This window comes from Artibeus jamaicensis, unplaced genomic scaffold, assembly GCF_021234435.1.
Source record: "Artibeus jamaicensis isolate MK-2021 breed Jamaican fruit bat unplaced genomic scaffold, CSHL_Jam_final scaffold_1031, whole genome shotgun sequence".
NCBI classification, from domain to species: Eukaryota; Metazoa; Chordata; class Mammalia; order Chiroptera; family Phyllostomidae; genus Artibeus; species Artibeus jamaicensis.
Genome location: NW_026522026.1, coordinates 8,088,679 through 8,111,663, shown reverse-complemented (window position 1 = coordinate 8,111,663; position 22,985 = coordinate 8,088,679). Strand labels below are relative to the sequence as shown.

General features: G+C 36.3%; 1 protein-coding gene and 1 pseudogene across 1 annotated transcript in view; one reads left to right on the top strand and one right to left on the bottom strand.

Annotated features, from left to right (window-relative positions):
- The window catches only part of CFAP299 (cilia and flagella associated protein 299), a 514,965-nt gene that overhangs the window by 476,233 nt on the left and 15,747 nt on the right, over positions 1-22,985 (bottom strand). The window lies entirely within an intron of this gene.
- LOC119057052 (elongation factor 1-alpha 1-like) lies at positions 15,573-19,262 on the top strand (annotated as a pseudogene).

The following is a 22,985-nucleotide window of genomic DNA, read 5'->3' as shown; positions in this document are numbered from 1 at the left end:
AATTCTATATTGTCTATGTCTACTTTTAACATATTTTCAGCTACATGCCTTAAACTATAAACCTTCAAGTAAAGGATAGTAGCTTTTTTGTCAAAACCTAACCAAAAAAGGTAAACATAAAAATAAAATGTGCATAAGGTAAATTACAATCAAAACACAGTCTTAACATATATAACAAAACAAAAAATTAAACAGCAAAGTCAGGTTTCCATTTAAATACATCATGATGTCTACATGGAGCATCATAAAGATATTCCATAACTAAGCTGTTTCTGATATAACTTTTTAATAACCCTGGGGTGTCAGGTTTTCTAAAATATGAGTATTCAACTGATTTTCTGGCATTTGTACTACTGGCAATTTGTACTTCCTTTCAGCAACCTTTGAGAAAAGAATGTTTTTCAAAAAGCCAGCAGAAAGAAAATGAGAAGCCACAGAGATGAAGAAAATATAGGCAAAAAAAAACCCCAAAAAACCTATACTTGATGAAGGACGGTTTTCCAACATATATAGAGAACTCTTAAAGCTCAACAACAACAAAAAAACAAATGACCTCGTTTTTAAAATTTGGCTAAAGATCTTAACAGATACTTTTCCAAAGAAAATATAGAAATGGCAAATACACATATGAAAAAAAAGGTTCTACATCATGTATCATAAGGAGAATACGAGTTACAACAACAATGGTATGCCTCTGCACACCTGTCGAAATAGCCAAAATCCGGAACACTAACAACACCAAAAGCCAAAGAAGATGTGTAGCAATAGGAACTTGCATTCACTGTTGGCAGGAATACAAAAAAGTGCAGATACTTTGGAAGACAATTTGTCCAGATAAATAGTGCCAAAATTGAGTTTGATTCTTGGACAACTTCTGGCAACATGTTTGAACTGGGTCCATGAGCCCCATTCACTGTTACATTACACTCCTCCCATTCTCTCATAAACCCAACCCGGTTAGACTTTTACCCTTATTATTGATGTGCCTACACAGGTGGCTTTGGGATGCAAACAAAATTATGTAGACTCACACCACCTTTTTCTCTAACTTTTTAATTATGCTGATAAATCTTAGTTATAAGACTACAAATCGTTAAGGGGCTATTTAAGCAGTCTTTCATTGACATTAGACTCTATCTGCACAATTAAATACTTTCAAATATATTAAAGAACACTTATAAATTCAATATAATTTATAATACTTGATATGATTGATAATATTTGATATAATAGCTCAATTGTCTTACTCAGAAAGAAAATTTCCTAAGTATTAAAGTTATTTTTGTACACTTAGTAAATTAAACACACAAAACAGGGCAATCTTAAGTTCTCTTAAATGTTCCAATACAATATGGAAATTTAGAAACATTTATACATAAAATCACAAGTTATCAAACCACAATGAAATATCACCTCACACCAGTTAAAACAGCTATTATTAATAACACAAGAAACAATATGCATTGGAGAGTCTGTGCAGAAAAGAGAACGCTCATACATCATTGGCGGGAATACAAATTGTTGTAGCCACCATGGGAAACAGCATGGAGGCTCCTCAAAAAAAAAAAGTAAGATTAGAACTACCATATGTCCCAGCAATTGCTCTTCCAAATATTTACCTGAAAAATATGAAAATGCTTATTTGTAAATATATGTTGATTGTAGCATCAAGACTTGGAAACGACATAAGACTACAGATGAATGATTAGCTAAAGATGTGTGACATATCATACACACATGCACATGCGTGCATACACAGGAGTATTACTCAGTTATGAAAAAGATGAAATACTGCCATTTGTAACAACATGAGTGAATAAGTCAGATAGAAAAGGACCAAAACTGTATGATTTCACTCATATGTGGACTATAAAACAAAAGCTAACAAACTAGCAAAACAAAGAAAAACAAACTCATAGATACAGACAACAGAATGGTCGTTACCAGAGGGGAAAGGGGACTGGAGAAGAGAAAAATAGGTAAAGGAGTTAAATAACTGATAATGAAAGGAAACTAGACCTCGGATAGTGATCTTACAATAGAGTGTACAAGATGTCAAATTACAATGTATACATGAAAATTATATGATCTTGTTAATCAATGTTACCCACGATAAATTTAATTTTTCAATTAAAATGTTTTAAAAATCACAAGCTGAAACCAACTTCTCAATTACACATTTTAATTTGAAGTTACTAGATTATTATTCCAAAAGGCTAAAACTTACTCATTTTAAGCAATCATAGTACTAAATATGAACAGATTTTTCCTTAACACACAGATATTAATGCTATAATTTTGACTCTTAAACACTTTAGTACTTCATTTTAAATTTTCTTGAGATGGAAAAATGAATGTTCTTTAAGAAATACAATCACCATACCAATGAACTGAGATTACTTTAACCAGAGATTTGATAAAAAAGTAAATAAAAAGATGGGTGGATATGTGAGTTTGTCAAGGTGTTATTTCTTGATGTTCATAATCCACCATATAATGGAGCTATATATCTACATGTCACTGCATGCCCTCGAATCTCAATGGGAAAAGCTGCTGTAAGCATGTCCCTGTGTCCCATACTGCACAGTCTGTGCCCCCATACTTCATAGTTATCCTATTTATACAAGCCCTTTAGTTCTCTCTCCCTAAAGCAAGGTTCATGTCACCTTGAATAAATCTCTCTCCTCTGTGCTTCTGGAATATGTTGTTTATACTTCTCTTGTACAACTTAGCACATTCTGCTTTACGCAATATATTTAGTTGAATTTATGCATTATTATCCTCTCTGAATTGTAAGTTTCTTTACAAAGGGATTTTGCGTGGTTAACTTTTATCCCAAAATGTGTCATGCAGAACACATTCACTTAGTACTAGCTTATAACAAACATATATTTATTTGAATTGTAAAGTTTTATAATTAGTGTTTAATAAGCAAAAAGTAAGAATTATATGTTGATTCAGGCTATTAATTAGAAATAAGGCGCAAAAAGCCTGGGCCAGTTGAAATGACCATTAAGAGATTCTGCACAAGTAAGTGGTCTCAAATAGAGAGACAGCAGTTTGAGGCTTCAAGCATTGTCACTAGACTGCCTGGGTGTGAACCCTAACTCTTCAGTTTTCTATCTGGGTATCCTGAGTAAGTTACTTAACCTGTCTGTGAGACAGTTTCTTTTATTTTTTAAGATTTTATTTACTCTTACTTTTAGAGAGAAGGGGAAGAAGGAAGAAAGAGAGGTAAAGAAACATCAATGTATGGTTGCCTCTTGCACACCTCCTATTGGGGACCTGACCAACACCCTGGGCATGTGCTCTGACCAGGAATCAACCAGTGACCCTTTGGTTCGCTGGCCAGCATTCAGTCCACTGAGCCACACCAGCCAGGGCTGTCCCTGACTCCATTTCTTATTCCATAAAAGGGGCCTAATTCAAGCCCTTAAAACTCAGAGGATGTTTATGAGGATCAGATGAGAAAATACCTGCAGAACTTTTAGATTAATACCTGTCGTATTGCCATATAGAAAGCAAGCCAAATTGCTATTTATTTAACCTTCCTCTAAAAGAGTTATATTATCATTTTTTATCTTAATTGTGTAAGTTTTCAATGCCCCATGTCACTCATGTCTTTCATTAGTCTAGCTGCTCAAACTCAAAAGCTTAATTGAACTGTAAAGCTTTCGTGATTCATAAAGCCAGCTTCAATCACCTTAATTATAGATCAAATGGGCAAAGGAAATAACTGCCCTTGATTACATAAAGTGCACCTCTGGTAAAGGGGGACAATTTAATTATGACACACGTCCTGAAACATCACCAGATTTTACTCCAGCGCTGGTCCTCATTCATGGGACACATATTTCCTTGTTTTCCCAGTGGAGATTATTACTTTTTGAGCTCATTCTAACTCCTGATATTAACAAAATCTGCCAGTGTCAATGAAGAATGCTTCTAAATACATAAAACTTCTCCTTAGAATACAACAAAAAGTCAAGAAGGTCAAGCTTTGAATCCTGCCTTTGTCACTAACTCATTGAAGGAACATAAGCTAATGACTACATTTTCTAAGTCTCAGTTTCTGTATCTGTGAAAAGATAAACATACCACCTCCCCGTGACTGAGATAATTGAGTGCAATACCTGACCTTCCATATAACAGTATAGCTACTGTAACTTCCTGAATTATCATGACAGATTTGGAAAGCTCAGAACAAAAAAACTACATATACTACAATTCTACAAATGAACAGGTGAGAAATACTTTCTCCATTCTGGTCCAATCACTAATTTCTATGAAGTTAGGAGAAGACAAATTCTCAGGGGAATACTAGGTAGCTCTTTGATCTCTGCCTCTGTTGAATCCTAGCTTGTATCCTTGGATAAATACTCCTAGAATCTCAGAGTTAGAAGAGTTTCAAGAATAGATACAGGGTAGGTCCCTGCACAGAGGTGGATAGACAAACCATCCAAGGCTGTTGGCTATCTATTCCTAGTGTTAAAGATCTCTAAGGACTGAATTTCCCTATATTCCTTGGTTACCTGTTTCAATGTTTAATCTTTTCTTTATACTTCTGTCCATCTTTATGACCAACTGAACTTTTTCTCTTGCTAAAATTTAAAAGTATTTCCCTTTATTTGGTCTCTTGTGGAAGTAAAGAACATCTGTTCTGCATCTTTCATATAATAACCTTTCAAATACTTGAAGACAGTTAAATCACCCCTTGGTCTTGCCTTCTCCAAGTTAAACAGTTCTGATCCCACTGAGCCCTCTCTTAGGAGCTAGTCCCCATTCCTTACATCACTTTTGCTGATCTTCGCTGGACCTTCTCCAGAATCTCCATATATCCTTTGCCAAATGAAAAGACCAAAATCGAACACAGCAATAATGCCAAATAAAGCAGAAGGATTACTTTTCACTTCTGTATCCCTCTCCTGATAAAACATTCCAAGTGGTGTGCCTGCCCTATTTTCCAAAAATATATTGCTCTTTCTAATCCTCTCTGCTTTGTAACCATATATACTATCATTTTGTGGTACCTTTCTCCAAGGCTTATATCAGATTTCAGGTGCTTCAAATAATCCCGCCCTGTCAGTGAGGATCAAATTTAGAAGCACACAGCTCCAGAACATTTTTCTACCTTCTATAAAACTAAAATAGAAAAGCTGTGAAAACAAAAATCAAAATTCATACAATCCACAAAATAACCAGCAACATTTATATTTTAATGACATTCTGAAAAACATGTTTTCTCCATATGAATGTAGAAATTAATTTTCTTCTCACTTAAGAATGATATAATCTGACATACTTTATGAGTTTATCTTGTAAACAAGTAACAAAAAAGGTTAAAATTTAAAGAAGAATTTGTCAACAAATTTATGAAAATAGTGAGTCCTCATTATGTTTTATTTATTTATTTTTAAATATTTAATTTATTTATCTTTAGAGAGGAAGGGAAGGAGAGAGGGAGAGAAATATCAATATATGGTTGCCTCTTCTACATCCCCTCTGAGAACTGGGCTGCAACCCAGGCATGTGCCCTGACTGGGAATCGAACCTCATCCTTTGGTTCGCAGGCCCACACTCAATCCACTGAGCTATGCCAGCCAGGGCTCATTATATTTTAAGTCTGGTTTGAGTTTTGCAATTTTAATTTCAGTCTGTTTCATAATAAGATACATTAAATACATATATTTTTAAATATTTGCTTGATTTCAATGTTTAAGTATATAATTACATGTGGAAGTAAGTTTTTAAAAAATACATGTAGATGCAGGTTTTGGTGATGTGATTTTTTTTTTAATGATGCAGGTTCACTTTGCATGAGTGAAATCCCAGAGCTCAGGTGAGGCCACGGGTTCTATACCTAGGATAGTGCTGGATAAACATCATTGTCTAAGCTGGATAAGCATTAGTATTGCAGATTGAAAGACAAATTATCTCTCTGTTACCTCGTCCATAATGCATTCAGCCACTGGCACTATCAACCTCTGAATCAAAAAGCCATTTTTCCAAATTGTAGTTGAGAACCTACTATTTATTATCCAATATGATTGACTTTGGTGACACGGTGGTTAGCAAGGGGAAAAAGATACCTGCTCATACAGAGTTTACATGTAGCTGAGGAAAAAGGTTGTATACATCTATCAACCAACCAATACAGACAAAAACATATTAGGCAATAAGACCTCAGAGGAAAAAATAGAGCAATGTAAGGGCAAGCAACTGGGTGGCTGGTTGGGATGACAATCTGGAGAATGCCTTTGTTGTGAGTTGATATGCACTGTGGTCTGAATGACAAAAATGGCGCCAAACATACAATGATTAACCAGGCAGAAGAATTTTCTAAACAAAAAGAACAGTCAGTGTAGAGTCTATGTTAAGAAGAAGACTCATGTTCTCAAAGGAAAGAAATCAGAACTATCAGTTAATATTTTTAAAAAAGAGAAGGATTGGAAACAAGAATCATTAGAAAGAAGGAGCTCCCACCTTTTGCCATAGCAAGGATGGAACTGGAGAGCATTCTGCTAAGTGAAATAAGCCAGGTGGTGAAAGACAAATACCATATGATCTCATCTATGAGTGGAACCTAATCAACAAAACAAATAAGCAAGCAAAATATAACCAGACATTGAAATAAAGAGCAAACTGACAGTAATCAGAGGGGAGGGAGGATGGAAAAAGGGTCATCAAAGAACATGTATAAAGGACCCATGGACAAAGCCAAAGGAGGGTAGAATTGAGGGTGGGAGATGAGGATAGGTGGGGCTGGGGAAAGTGGTTGTAGAAAAATGGGGACAATTGTATTCAAACGATAATAAAAAATGACTAAAAAAAATCATTTAAAACCTATCCATAAGAGCCTCAGATTCCACAAACAGGTTATTGCTTCTACTGGAAGCAGTTTACAGATTCCTTTTGTTTGCAGATCACTGTTAAAACAATCCCTATCAAATGGGAATGTTTTGTCTCACCTATGTAAATGAATTATACTTATTTATTGCTGTTAGCTTTTCCATAACTATTTAGAATTAGAATATTTTAAAACCACAGAAAGAAAGTTTTGAAGGAGTCCAAATTTACTTTTAGGCTGAGGGAAGTTTGTTATTGCTGTCCAAATCCAGGTGCAAAAACATTTTTGCTAATGTTACAAATTCACTACTTAAGAGAGAAAGGCTACCCAAACACACCTGCCCCTTTTCAGAACTGATTTAATATTGTGTTAAAGTAAATATATTAAGGACATGAATGTTCAGTCATCAGAAAGTTCTAGTGCCCAATTTACTACTTAGAGTGATTGAAAAAAGCTACTTGGATTCTGATAAAGATAAACCTACACTTCCAGACTTCCTTTCCAAACCCAATATTGTCAAGTAGTACTTGGTGCTTATGACTTCACTTTAGCACATGCTTGGTCATATGACTTATATGATTAAGAATATATAGAATATAATTAAATATAGTAAATACTATAGTGTTTACTATAAAGTGAATACTATAAAGTCATATAGTAAATACTATAAAAAGAACTTTAGTATTAAATGTCTGCATCTTAGTATGTGTTTAATAATGTTAGCTATTTTTGTTATCGCTTCAACAAAGGAGGCATGAAGTAAAACTGCCTCTAACTCAGCCAATGTGGTACCAGAATACGTATTACGCAGACCATAGATCTTGATGTTTCCAGGACAGAACCAAGCCCTTGCCCTCAAATAAGCATTTTCTACCAGTCTTATAATTCTATTCATCCCTGATACCCTGGCACAGTTAAGGCCAACACGTATTCCACTTATCCTTTGCCCCTCAGATACTATTGAGTTTCTGCTCTGGTATTTGTCCACTCTAACCACAGAACTCTTGCTTGGACTACAGATTTAGAAACAGCTGGAAATTTGCTTTGTTTTTTAATTCCAGAGCTAATGATAATGGCCCATAAGCAGAGCTACAATTAATTGACTGTGTTTTAATAATTCCTTAGACTTTTAAAATGGGGCTTATGAAAGACTGATTTAACCCCAGAGGTATAAAAGGTAGCTAGGAGGGAAAACTCTGAACAGACAGTTGTTTGTTATGGTGATAGCAGGTAAAAATGAGTAACAGATAATTTGGGTAGAAAAATCCTAGAGACAATCCAGAAAAATTATTATCTAAGTGAACCCAACAATGAATACTAAAGATAATTTAAAAATTGAGTTTCTCCCAGGAATGTATGGATAGTGTACTATTAGAAATTAAATATCTTTCAGCACTTTAAAAAGGGGTACAAAACATCATAACATCATCTATCTCAGCTAACTGCAATAGTCCCTTTTCATGCCAAACACACAGGTGCGTGTGCACACACATACACACACACCGCTCTCAGCAGAGAAAGAATGCACACTATCCTCTTAAAATGAGAAGCACCCTGGCTAGGTAGCTTGGTTGGTTAGAGTGTCATTTTGTTATGCCAAGGTTGCATGTTTGATTCTTGGTCAGGGCACATACAAGAATCAACCAGTAGGTACATAAATAAGTGGACACAAATTTTCTCTTCCTTTCTCTCTCTCTCTCTCTCCCATCTCATCTCCCTCTTTCTCAAATCAATAGATTTTCAAACAGTAAAGAAAATCAATAAAACAAAATGAGGAGTAACATAAGAAAGGTCACTATCAACACTTTCACCTACCCACCCATATACTGGAGTAACTTACAAGGACAATAAAAATATAAGAAATTAAGCAAAATGATCAAAATTCATTAAATTATTATTATTTGCAAATAACAATAATATAAGATGATTACCTACACTGAAATCCTACTACCCCAAATAATTTTTCTAGAAATCATATATTTAAATAATTATGTGAGAGGTAAAAAGCAAGAGAAATAAATATTCTAAGGTAGGTGTATAAGAAAAAGAGGAAGAGAAATGTGCTTGAAAATGGGATAATAAAAAAAGAAAACATTAAAAATATTTTCATTAAAAGGAAGCTTGGGGAGCATTTGAGATCTTGCTCCCCAGTGTATATTGTCAGTTTCACTCAAATTCATAAAAAATCTTTAATGGAGGAGGCTAGCAGGCACTCAGTAGCATGCTAGGCAATGAGGAGTACAATCTATTCGACTCTATGTTCCTGAATATCTTAAATTTAAAAGGAAGTGGGAGGCCTGACATCACGTTTGTTTTCTCAAATATCTTCCGTATTCTTGGCTCATGTATTAACTTTTCTGTACAGTTTCCTTCCTTCCCTTCATCACATCTCCTAAATCATGCATGAGACTTTTTCTCCTAATTGATCACTAGATCGGTGTTTTTCCTCTCATCTCTGAGAATAGGCACTATAGTCAGTGTGCTGCTTTCAAACTTGCCCAGTGTTCAGAAGATCACAGTATTAAAAATGCAGACAAAAGGAGTCTGAGGCACTGATAGGATAACTTAACAGATTCATTCATAAATTGTGAATGAAACATTGCTAATTGAATGCCAGACTCTATAAAGTCAACAATGGTTTTGTAAAATCAACATCACTCAAAAACTTATGAGTAATATTGAAACTACTGAATAATTTTGCTTTTAATTCTCATCATAATCCTCATGAGAAAAAATAGAGTATATGTCTCTGATCAGCATTTTTAGGGTCTATATCCTGGTCCTCTGGGTAGTAGAAAAGATGGATAACAGGTAGTAGAACATATATATGTGTTTAGGGTGTGTGGGGAAGGGTGTGTGTATTTGTCTGGGGTAGAGAGATTGTGAGGGATGGGCAAGGGAAAATGTAAAAAAAAAAACAATCCTAGGAAGAAAAGAGTACTAGTAAAATGAGACATTTTGAATAAAACTCAAGCAGATTCAATGTCTCTTGAGCCTTATAACCTAACTACATTATGAAGACTTTAAAACCATCTGCTATATTTTACAAATGTCTTACTGAAGCAGAACCAAGTAGATATACAAAACAAGCATAAGAGCAATGTAAATTCTTGAGACAAAAATCTGTCTTCCTGAACTTTAATGAGGGAAAGAAAACCAGAAATAACAGAGTGATTTGGATCAACAGAACAAATGGCAACATTTGTGATGGTCAATATTAATTGTTCTATCATTTTTTATTGTTGTTTGAATACAGTTGTTTACATTTTGCCAACATCATTTCCTCCCGCCTTGCCCACTCCCACCTTTCACCCTCAATGCTACGCACTTTGGCTTTCTCCATGGGTCCTTTACATGTTCCTTGACAATGCTTTTCCTTCTTTCCCCTGTTATTTCCCTCCCCACTGCCCTCTGATTACCGTCAGTTTGTTTTTTATTTCAATGTCTCTTGTTATATTTTGTTTGCTTGTTTGTTTTGTTGATTAGGTTCCACTTATAGGTGAGATCATATGGTATTTGTCTTTCAACACCTGGCTTACTTCACTTAGCATAATGCTCTCCAATTCCATCCATGCTGTCTCGAAGGTAACTCTTTCTTCCTTTCTGCTGCATAGTATTCCATTGTGTAAATGTACCATAATATTTTGATCCACTCATTTACTGATAGACACTTAGGTTGCTTCCAGAACTTGGCTATTGTAAATTGTGCTGCTGTAAACATTGAGGTACATAGGTTCTTTGAGTTGGTGTTTCAGGATTCTAGGGGTAAAATCCCAGCAGTGGAATTGCCAGGTCAAAGGCAGTTCCATTTTTAGTTTTATTAGGAAATTTCATACTCTTTTCCACAGTGGCTGTACCAGTTTGCATTCCCACCAACAGTGTACTAGGGTTCCCTTTTCTCCACAGCCTTGCCAGCACTTGTTGTTTGTTGATTTGATTCTGATCAGTGTAAACTGGTCAAGATGTTGAAGAACATCTCAATGTTCTTTAAACTTGCATCTCTCTGATGGCTAGTGATGCTGAGCACCCTTTCATATGTCTATGGGCTTCTGTATGTCCTTGGAGAAGTGTCAGTTCAGGTTCTTTGCTTATTTTTTAATTGGATTGTTTATCTTTCTGGAGTGAAGTTGCATTAGTTCTTTGTATATTTTGGAGATCAGACCCTTGTCTAAGATATCATTGGCAAACATATTTTCCCATACGGTTGGTTCCCTTTTTATTTTGCTGATGTTTTCTTTAGTCATGCAGAAACTTTCTATTTTGATGAAGTCCCATTTTTTAATTCTTTCCTTTATGTCCCTTGCTCTAGGGGACATATTGGTAAAATATCACTGTATGGTATATCTGAGATTTTTCTGCTTATGTTCTCCTCTAGGACTTTTATGGTATCAGACTTACATTTAAGTCTTTTAACTATCTTGAGTTTATTTTCATGTAAGTTGGTGGTCAAGTTTCATTTTTTTACATCTAGCTGTCCAGATCGCCAACACCATTTGTTGAAGAGGTTATTTTTACTCCATTTTATGCTTCTGCCCCCCTTGTTCAGCATTAATTGACTATACAGATGTGGGTTTATTTATGGGCTCTTTATTCTGCTCCATTCATCTATGTGTCGGTTCTTATGCCAGTAGCATAAGAACTGTTTTGATTACAGTGGCCTTGTAATACAGGTTGATGTCATGTATGTTGATCCCTCCTACTTTGTTCTTCTTTCTCAAAATTGTTGTGGATATTGGGGGTCATTTATGGTTCCATATAAATTTTTGAAATGTTTGTTCTGTATCTGTGAAATATGTCATTGGTATTTTAATAGGGATTGTGTCGAACCTATAAATTGCTTTGGGTAGTATGAACATTTTGATTATGTTAATTCTTCCAATCCATGAACACAGTACATGCTTTCATCTATTTGTGTCTTCCTTAATTTCTCTCTTCAATGTTGTATAGTTTTCTGAGTACAGGTATCTTACCTGCTTAGTTAGGTTTATGCCTAGGTACTTTATTTTTCTTGTTGCTATAACAAATAAAAAAAATGGAATTTTTTCCCTAATTTCTGTTTCTGGTATTTTGTTGTTGGTGTACAAAAATGCCTTCAATTTCTGAATATTGACTTTGTATCCCACTGCTTTGCCAAATTCACTTATTAAGTCAAGTAGTTTTTTGGTGGAGTCTATACATTTTTTATGTACATAATCATGTCATCTGCAAACAATGGCAGTTTTACTTCCTCCTTTCCAATTTGGATGTCTTTTTTATTTCTTCTTGTCTAACCACTGTGGCTAGGACTTCCAATACAATGTTGAATAAAGGTGGTGAAAGCAGACATCTTTGTCTTGTTCCTGATCTTAATGGGAAAGCTTTTAGTTTTTGCCCATTCAGTATGATGTTGGCTGTAGGTTTTTCATATCTGGCCTTTATTATGTTGAGGTATGTTCCCTCTACTTCCACTTTTCTGAGTGTTTTTGTTATAAATGGGTGCTATACCTTATCAAGTGCATTTTTCACATCTATTGATATGATCATGTGATGTATTATATTTATTGATTTGCAAATAGTGTACCATCCTTGCATCCATGGGATGAATCCCACTTGATCATGATGTATGATCTTTTAATGTATTGATGGATGTGGTTTGTCAATATTTTGTTGAGGATTTTAGTGACTATGTTCATCAGCAATATCCGCCTGTAGTTTTTTTTCTTTCTTTGTTGTCTGTTTGTCTGCTTTGGGGATTAGAATTATGCTGGCTTCTTAAAAAGAGTTTGGTGGTCTTCCATCTTCTTGGATTTTTTTGGAATAGTCTGAGAAGGATAGGGTTTAGCTCTTCCTTAAATGCTTTGTGAAATTCTTCTGTGAAACTGCACAATCCAGGGCTTTTGTGTGAGACAAGTTCTTCGATTACTGCTTCCATTTTACCAGCTGTTAATGGTCTGTTTAGGCTTTCCATTTCTTCTTGATTCTGTTTTTGGAAGATTATATTTTTCTAGAAATTTGTCCATTTCACTCAGGTTTTCAAATTTCTTGGCATGTAGTTGTTCATAGTAATTTCTTACAATCCTTTGTATTTCTATGGTATCCGTTGTAATCTCTCCTCTGTCATTTCTGATTTTATTCATTTGGGTCCTCTGTCTTTTTTTCTGGATGAATCTGGTTAAAAACTTGTCAATGTTGTTTATCTTTTCAAAGAACAAGCTCCTGGATTTATTGACTTTTTGTTCTTTTAGTTTCTATGTCATTTAATTCTGCTCTGATCTTGATTATTTCCTTCCTTTCACTCACTATGGGTTTTGTTTGTTTTTCCTCCAGTTCTTGTACATGTAGGATTAGGTTGTTTATTTGAAATGTTTTGATCTTTTTTATGTAGGCCAGTATTGCTATGAACTTCTCTCTTAAGACTGCTATTGCTATGTCCCATAAGTTTTGAACTGTTTTGTGTTCATTTCTGTTTGTTTACAGAAACTTTTTTATTTCTTCCTTGATCTCATTATTAACCCATTTATTGTTTAATAGCACGCTATTCAGTGTTCATGAGTTTGAATATTTTTTAATTTTTTCCTTGAAATTGCTCTCTAGTTTCAAGCTCTTGTGGTCTGACAAAATGCTTGATATGATTTCAATTTTCTTAAATTTGTTGAGGCTTGTTTTGTGTCCTATCATGTTGTCTATCCTTGAAAATATTCCATGTTCAAATATTCCAAATATTCATTACTTGGAATAATTCTTGCCATTCCCTTCTGTCCTTCAGATTGCTGATTTGATCCTCTGCTTTATCTAGCCTGATTTTAATTTCTTCTATTGTGTTCTTTAATTCATAAATTGTGTTCTTTAATTCAGAAATTGTCTTCTTCATTTCCTCATGGCCCTTGTTGATTGTTTCTATGTCCTTTTTTTATGCTGATATAGTGTGCAGTGAGTTCATTGAGTTTCCTTGTAGTTTTCAGTAATTCTCTGTAAGCTCATTGAGCTTCCTTATAACCATTATTTTGAATTCAATATCTGATATTTGACTTGCCTCTATTTCATTTAGCACATTTTCTGAGAATTCCTTTTTTCCCTTCAATTTAGGGTTACTTCTTTGTCTTCCCATTTTTTGTGAGATTCTTCTTGTTGGCTTCTGCTTCTTAAATTGATTTGTTTGACTTCCTGATTTTGTGGTGTGAACTTCTGTGGTAGGAGGCCTGTGAGATTCAGTGGTGCAGTCCCCTTGATCTCCTGAACTTGATGCTCTTGGAATTCCCTTTATGCCATTTATGTTGGTTCTCTGGATGTAATTGGCCTTTGATTGCTGTTTGGTCTTTCTTTGGTGTGTCCTTCCCTCCAGCTGGTTGACTGAGGGTCACTCCACCCACCACATCTTGTGTGCTGTTGCACAGGTGCAGACAGGTTGTACCAAAGCTGATTCTTTTGTCTGTCCAAGGTAACAAGGTTTCTTTCTTGCAATTGGTTAACATTAATTTAAGATCATTGGTCAACATATTTGCTTAACCAGTAATAAGGAAAGATACATTTTTGGTGTACACAATCAGGCAATTTAATAGGGTTTTAAGTGGAATGTATAAAAATTCCTATTGATCCTATAGGGCAAGAGTTAAATACTTTTTTCTGTAAAACTTGGTATTATCATTATAAAAAGTTGATAGTGATATAGTTTACTCTGCCATACTAGGTTCTCATCATGCAACTACTTAGAGAAAAAAAATATCTTAGCTCTGATGGGGCTCGGGATATGCTACCCCAAAATATGGCAACTTGACATGTTGCTTATTGTAAGTAGGAGCAAGAGGGTCACTCTGCTCTCCTCCCTACTTATTCTTCCTCCTTAAAATAATCTTTACATCCTCAAAGTAGAGGATTCCTTCCTATACCCAAAGGAAGGGACCAACTTTATCCCTGAAGACAAAGGGACACCAAGATGAATCCAAACAAACAAGCATTGCCTAGTTTTCCCCAGTATTATGAAAATTACCTCATAATCCTTTTCCTCTTACATTCCTCCACAATGGTCTACTCTTCATAAAACAGAGCATAAAATACTCAGGTCTTTATCAAGAGCCTCATGAGGGCTCCTGTGTCACATAAAACATATATTAAATAAATAAAAGGGGACCTAATACATGATGCTAGAAGACAATTTGACTTTGGTGAGCACAGAATGCAATATACAGATCATATATCATACAAATGTACACTTGATACATAATCTTATTAACCCTGTCACCCCAATGAATTTAATAAAGATAATACATACATACATAATACATACATACATACATACAAGTCCTTTTTGTTAATCTCTGTATTTCTGTCTAATTTTCAAGCACATTCAGGGACCTTAAAAAGGTCAAGAAAAATTTCTCCTCTCCTTCAGCTCTTAGAACCATGTATATATACACTTCTGGTTAGTGGCTGTCTTGTTTCAGGTGGACATAAATTATTAATGTAAATACTTTCCTCTTTCCATTATCTTCCCAAATCTGACATAGATTTTGGGCACTAACCTCAACCTCAGTTTCATTGCATTTCTTCAACATTTCCTTGTCCTTCTCCCTACCTCACAAAATTTTATTACCATAAGGTATTGATATTTTCTTTATAAACCACCTCAAATTCTTTTGCAGGAATGCAGATTTAGAGAGTTGATAGAAAGAGGAAGGAAAAGAGAGAGGGAAGGATGGGAAGAAGAAGATGTCTTGGGAGCTGTTTCACAGAAGCATGATCTGGCAGCATGGTATTAGAGGATGAAAACATTGAGATTGAACAATCAGGTTAGAAACTATAATATATGAAGTCCATCTAAAGAAAAACTGGATTAGCAATGTAGCAAAGTTAAAAAGGTATGAATGTAGGATCAAGTATAAGCAAAAGAATCAACAGAAATCCTCTGTTAATTACACTTTAGGATTGCTTGTCAAGTAGATTTTGAAGATATTCTAAAATATAAAGCCTACAGAGTTTAAAAAAAAGTATTAATAGCATTAAAAAATTAATGGTATTTTTGTATGGGAGCAGAAAAAAGAAACCTATAAGAAAAAGTAATAAAACTTTGTGTTGTTATTTTATTAATAGTTTGACAACTTAATATTTAAAAACAGATATGAAACTAAAAGCTCAGGAGATAAGTCAGGATTAGAGATCTTATTTGGGTAACTGAAAACATGAAATCATTTGAGATGTGAAAATAGTGGAATACAAAAGAGATTTTTAAAAAAATGGCCCTGGCTGGTGTGGCTCAATAGATTGAGTGCTAGCCTGCACACCAAAGGGTTGCCGGTTCAGTTCCCAGTCAGGGCACATGCCTGGGTTGTGGGCCAGGTCGACAGTAGGGGACATGGGAGAGGCAACCATACATTGATGTTTCTCTCCCTCTCTTTCTCCTACCCTTCACCTCTCTCTAAAAATAAAAATAAATAAAAAATCTTTTTAAAAAAACCAAAAAAGTATCCATTAGGAGAGACTGAAATTAATGAGATAAAGGAAGAAGATAAAGTTAGTAGGCAACAGCAAACATTAAAGAATATTAGAGGCTATGAGGTGATAGAAAAAAATCAAAGGAAGGGAGCATTTCAAGAAATGGATAATCTAAAATCACTGTCAGAGGAATCAGTACAGATCAAGTAATTTAGGTAAATCTGAAAAGAGATTTCTGAATCTGCCTACAAAGCAGTTACGAATGACTATTTAAGTGAGTCAACAAAATTAAACATGAGCCAAATTAAGAACAAAAAAGAAACAGAATCTAAGTATTATTATTAAAAATGGCCATAACTTTTTAAATATGAATTTTATTTGTCTTTGATTATTGTCAATTTTCTATTTTGTCACATAGTTTTCTCTTTGAGTCCTTCTAGATGCATTTTAAGCTTAAAGAGGCCAAGATTTATAACTAAAAGTGGCAATGATAGCAACAAGTTAAATTTTAAAAGAATTTATTTCAGCAATGGACCTACTTACTGAGTTAGAATTAATTGTAAGTATTAGCAAAAGAATCCTTGTAAGTATTCAACAACAGAATAATAATATAGATATTGTTGATCCTTGAACAACATCAAGTTTAGAGGCACAGACACCTCAAACAGTCACATAGTTGAAAACCTTTGTATAACTCTTGACTCTCCAAAAATTTAACTACTTACAGTGTACAATAAAGTAAACTAGAGAAAAGGAAATGTTACTAAGGAAAATCGTTAAAAAAGAGAAAATACATTTACTGTAGTCATTGAAAAATATCTACATACAAGTGGATCTGAACAGTTCAAACCTGGGTTGCTGAAGGGTCAGTTGTACTTCTGTTCATAGATAGAGATAGATAATGATGTTTCTTGAAAAAATCAATACCACTTAATTACTTGTTTGTTGGAGAAAAAGACAGAAGAAAAATAAGAGAAAGAAATGGAAAGAGACAGAAGGAAGGAGAAAGGGGGGAGGAAGGAAAAAACTCAGTCTGTGGTTTTGTTGATGTTCCAGTATTCAGCTACTTGAATACTTACCACGAGCATTTACAAATAAATGGGAGTGGGCACAAGTCAGTTCATAGTTGTGAATATGAGAAACAGATAGTTTATTATTTTATTATTAAGTTTTATTTACTTGTATTACAACAGTAAACCTATTTTTGCCCAACCCTGTGTAATTTTCTGACTCAGTAAGTATACCTGAAATAATCTTTTAATTTAGTCACACCCTTAAACATAGGAGAGAATAACATCATTCAGTGTGTTTGTGCATAGATCTTATTTGGAAGATAAAATGCTGTGTTTGAAATGATTTCTCAATGAGTTCTACACAACTATTGGTTTAAAAGAGCTATAATTCTAATAAACTTGAAATAAAAACAATTACCTTGTAAAAAATATCTTATGGAGAATTTCAGCTGATAGTCTTTGTGCTTACTTAATTGAATACAGAAATTTAAGAGATTAGAAGATAACTGCTTTTAAAATTACTAAACTCTTTTTTTTTTTTTTTTGCAACAGGTTTGCTGCCAGAACACAAGTGTCAAGAAAACCACCAGTAAATTAAAGCCAAAATGAGAAAGGAAAAGACAACAACACCAATATTCTGGTCACTGGACATGTAGATTCTGGGAAGTCTACCACTACTGGCCATCTGATCTACAAATGTGATGGGATAGACAAAAGAACCATGGAAAACTCTGAGAAGGAAGCTGCTGAGACAGGGAAGGGCTCCTTCAGGCGTGCCTGGGTCTGGGATGAACTGAAAGCTGAATGTGAGTGTGGTATCACCACTGGTATCTCCCCGTGGAAATGTGAGACCAGCAAGTATTGTGTGACCATCACTGATGCTCCAGGACACAGGGACTTTATCAAAAATGTGATTACAGGCACATCTCAGGCTGTTTGTGCTGTACTGATTGTTGCTGCTGGTGCTGGTAAGTTTGAAGCAGGTATTTCCAAGAATAGGCAGACCTTTGAGCATGCCCTTCTGGCTTACACATTGGGTGTGAAACAGCTAATTGTTGGTGTTAACAAAATAGACTCAACTGAGCCTCCCTACAGCCAGAAGAGGTATGAGGAAATTGTTAAAGAAGTCAGCACCTACATTAAGAAAATTGGCTATAACCCTGACACCATTGCATTTGCGCCAGTTACTGATTGGAATGGTGGAATCATAACATGCTGGAACCAAGTGCTAACATGCCTTGGTTCAAGAGATGGAAAGTCACTCATAAAGATGGCAGTTACAGTGGAACCACGCTACTTGAAGCTCTGGATTGTACCCTGCCACCCACTTGGCCAACTGACGAGCCCCTGCATCTGCCCCTCCAAGATGTCTACAAAATTGGTGGTGTTGGTACTGTCCCTGTGGGCTGGGTGGAGACTGGTGTGCTCTAACCCAGCATGGTGGTCACGTTTGCTTCAGTCGTCAACTGAAGTAAAGTCTGTTGAAATGCACCATGAAGCTTTGAGTGAAGTTCCTCCTGGGGACACTGTGGGCTTCAATATCAAGAATGTGTCTGTCAAAGATGTTCATAGTGGCAATGTGGCTGGTGACAGCAAAATGACCCACCAATGGAAGCAGCTGGCTTCACAGCTCAGGTGATTATCCTCAACCATCCAGCCAAATCAGTGCTGGACATGCACCTGTTCTGGATTGTCACGCAGCTCCCATCGCTTGCAGATTTGCTGAGCTGAAGGAGAAGACTGATCATCCTTCTGGGAAAAAGCTGGAAGATGGCCCAGAGCTTTTGAAATCTGGTGATGCTGCCATCATTGATATGGTTTCTGGCAAGCCCATGTCTGTTGAGAGCTTCTCTGACTGTCCTCCTCTGGGCTGCTTTGCTGTTCGTGACATGAGACAGACACTTGATGTTGGTGTCATCAAAGCAGTAGACAAGAAGGCCGATGGAGCTGGCAAAGTCACCAAGTCTGCCCAGAAAGCTCAGAAGGCTAAATGAATATTATTCCCAACATGTGCCACCCAGTCTTAATCAGTGGTGGAAAAACAGAACTGTTTGTCTCAGTTAGCCACCTAAGTGTCATAGTGAAGGACTGGTTAATGATTACAGTGCATGGTCAAACCTTCAGAAGGAAAGGAAAATGTGTTGTGGGCCATTTGGGTTTTTGTGTGTGTGGCAGTTTTTAAGTTATTAGTTTTTAAAATCACAGTACTTTTTAATGGGAACTTCTTGACCAAAATCTGCCACAGAATTTTGAGACACATTAAGACAAAGTTTAATGAGAAAATAAGTGTATAAGTAAATAAAATTACTAAGCTGATTAAACTGTACTTTATATGAATAGAGTAACAGGGCATCACTTGTAGTACTTAATCCCTCTAAGAAAATTAGAGGTTATGAGTGATAAAAATCAAAGAGAATGTGGAATTAAGAGAATTATAACTTCAAACACAAAATAAAGAGCAGATGAATTTCCTATCTAAGAGATAGAAATAATTCATCTTTCTAGATGAAAGTGTGAAACATTATCATATCAAGCTAAAGAAGCATAACATAGCAACTGCCAGAACAAAAACTAAGTGAACTGACATTAAATTTCAGTCCTGGCTGCTGGCAAAAGAGCAAGCAGGGAGAGGCAGGAAGCCCACCCCACCAACAAGGCACGGATGTGCAGGGATTGCTGATAGCTGAAAAAAGATCTGACGCCTGAATTCTATACCCAGCAAAAATATCTTTCAAAAGTAAAAACAATACTTTTGTCAACAAAAATGAATTATGAAAATAAAGAATTTTCTGCCAATCTTCAGAGAGTATGTTCACTGACAGCTTCCAGTTAACTCTTTCTTGATCGGCCTCAGCAACTGAGCAGATGTCATGGTGCTCTGGGGCAGCCTTCACCAGCAAGGGAGCGTGACAGTGGTTCACCAATGGGAGACCCCTCTAACAGACAACCTTTGTTTTGCAGACCCTCCATTGGTCTAGCAGAGACTTTCCAGGTAGGCATTCAGGTCTCACAGATACCCCTTTCAATCTTGCTTCTACCCTTTTCCTTTTATGTTTATTACTTCCCAGTTAACCTTCTGAATTCTTAACTCCGTCTCTGTGCCTGTTTCCCAGAAAGGCTAGTCTGTAAATATTGCACCTGGAGTGGTAGGGAAACAGGCGGTAAGATGGGGTTTGGGGACTTATCTCTCATGAGCCCTCTAGCAATCACATCCACAAGCCTAGGGGTAAGTGGTGTGCATATAACCCTAGCACAAGGCGGCATTGATGGCATGGCGGAATTGCTAGCTTCAAGGCAATATTTTTTGAGGATGAGGTGCCATCCTTCAGGACAGTGTCACCAGAGAAAACATCAAGCATCTCACTGAACTACAAGCTATGGTTGCACATTGGGCTTCTTGTGACCAGGGACCGGCAGGCAAGAAGAGGGGACACTATCTTGTGAATGGTAATTGATGCTGATCAGCAGAAGAAATGGGACTGCTGTTACGGAATGGGGGTAGGAACATGCAGCAACTAAAATCCACCTGGTACTCCCTTAAAAATTTTAACTGATAATGATAAATGCTGCAACTCTGGCCTGAAGAGAGTAGGATTACCAGGGCCTCAGCCTTGTTACGGTCTAGAGTCTCCCCAGCACAAGCAGGGTGCCTAACGCAGTACGACCGTCTTTGAGTATTTGTGAAGTGACTGACTGAGTAGTGCAGGATAATTTTCTTCGCCTTAGGCCTTGGTCTGGCAAAATACTTACCAAAATGCCCCCTCTGACTATCTTTAACTTTAATCTCTCTAGACTCTTTTCCCTATGAAACTAATACAATTAAATGACACACTCTTAGGTGCCAGTGCTTCTTGTCATGGGTGCTCTGTGATTGCTGGGACGGAGGATTGTGATCTACTCGGGGCTGCTCACAGCACATTAGAGACACTGATGTCAGATAATTTGATAGTAAAATCAGGTATTTCCAAGTTGGTACCAGCTGGCAGGCAGTCATTTAGTTGTGCATATTTTCAAAGTGATCCTCCAGCAAATATAGGCACAGGGCATGTCTGGCTCTGGAACACTCTCTGCTGGCCCTGCCACCAGTAACACTGCAATGGACCTGGCAGGGAAGGGAGCAGAACAACTCCCACATGGGGCAGGAGGAAACATATGGATCCCACTCCCTACAAAGGGAGGCTGAGAAGACCTGGAGATGAAAGGGCCTTCCAATTCTAGCAGCTCCGGGTGGGGATTAGTCTCCCATGACTGGCACTTAAGTAGTCTAATGACTTCCAGCTCTGGCCAGTTAAACAGTCTACTGCATAGAGTAAGTACTCCCTTTGATCCTCAAACACAAAATGGACATGTAAATGGATAAAATATCAGTGTTAAACACTAATTCCTTATAAAACTTCATATCTACTTTTGCCCCTGACTCATAAGTATTTATTGATATCTATAAAAAGAGGAAGACTCCCTTCATGTTTTATGAAAGACACACACATTGTACACAAGTACTTTGCATCATTTCAATTTTCCAAGAAAAGGAATTGAGTGTAACTATGTTGAATAAAATATTGAAATTTTATATAAAATACCTGTGGTGAACAGAGTGCCCTCCCTCCTTTCAATAATGCCCATGAATCCCTAGAACCTGTTAATATGTGACATTACACGGCAAAAGGGACTTTGCAGATATGGTAAGGTTCAAACCTTAATGTAGGGAGATTACCCTGAACTATCTAGATGAACCTAGTGTGATCGCATTAGTTCTTAAAAGGAGAGATCTTCCTCTGTCTGGATTCAGGAAAGATGCTGCCGTGGGGGAAATCAGAAAGATCTGAAGGGTGAGAGGATCCTGACACATTCTTGTTGGTGGGTCAGGATCCTCTGGAAAAGCATGGACCTCATGGAAAGCATGAGAAAAAAATGGGCAGCCTTTGGAGAAAAGATCAGTCCCCAAATGACAACTGACAAGGAAATTGGACATCGGTCCTCCCCTTTACAAGGAACTGCATTTGGCCAGCAACCTGAATGAGCGTGGAAAGACGGTCATCATCCTCTGAGCCTCTAGGCAAGAACTCTGTCCAGCCAGCATCAGGATTTCAACCTCCTGCTATATTATTGAGCAGAAAACCCATCTGAACCACTATACTCTGACTTCTGACCTACAGAACTATGAATAAATACACTTGTGTTGTTTTAAGCCACTAAGTTTGTAGTAATGTGCTATGACAGCAACAGAAAATTAATATATTACCAAATATCAATATATTAATTCTAATATTCTATGGTTCCGAAATACAATGACTAGAATAATCAATTAAAATTATACATTTCCAGAACCCATTCATATCCTACTACCAAATATTATGTTTTATTAAAAAAATACATGGATTATGTCCATTCATAATTGTTACCATTGGCATTTAGCTAATCATTAATAAAGGAAAGAAAACAAAGTGTATTAGACATTGAGCTTGTTTGCTTCACCAGAAGCTGCAGCCTCACACTCCAGAGGGTCATAGCATTGTTCCCCAAGGGGATTAACACGCCTCTGTTCTCCCCGTCCAGTCCTGGCCTGTTGCGGGTGTGGGTGTAAGGGGAGGTGCTGGACCACAGAGGCCTGTCAGTCTAACTAAGAGGCATAAACCTATAAAAGCCCATGAAAACCTGGGAAGTTGACTGGTCATTTTGAAAAAGCTTCTGGTCTTTTCCAAACCCGAGACATATAA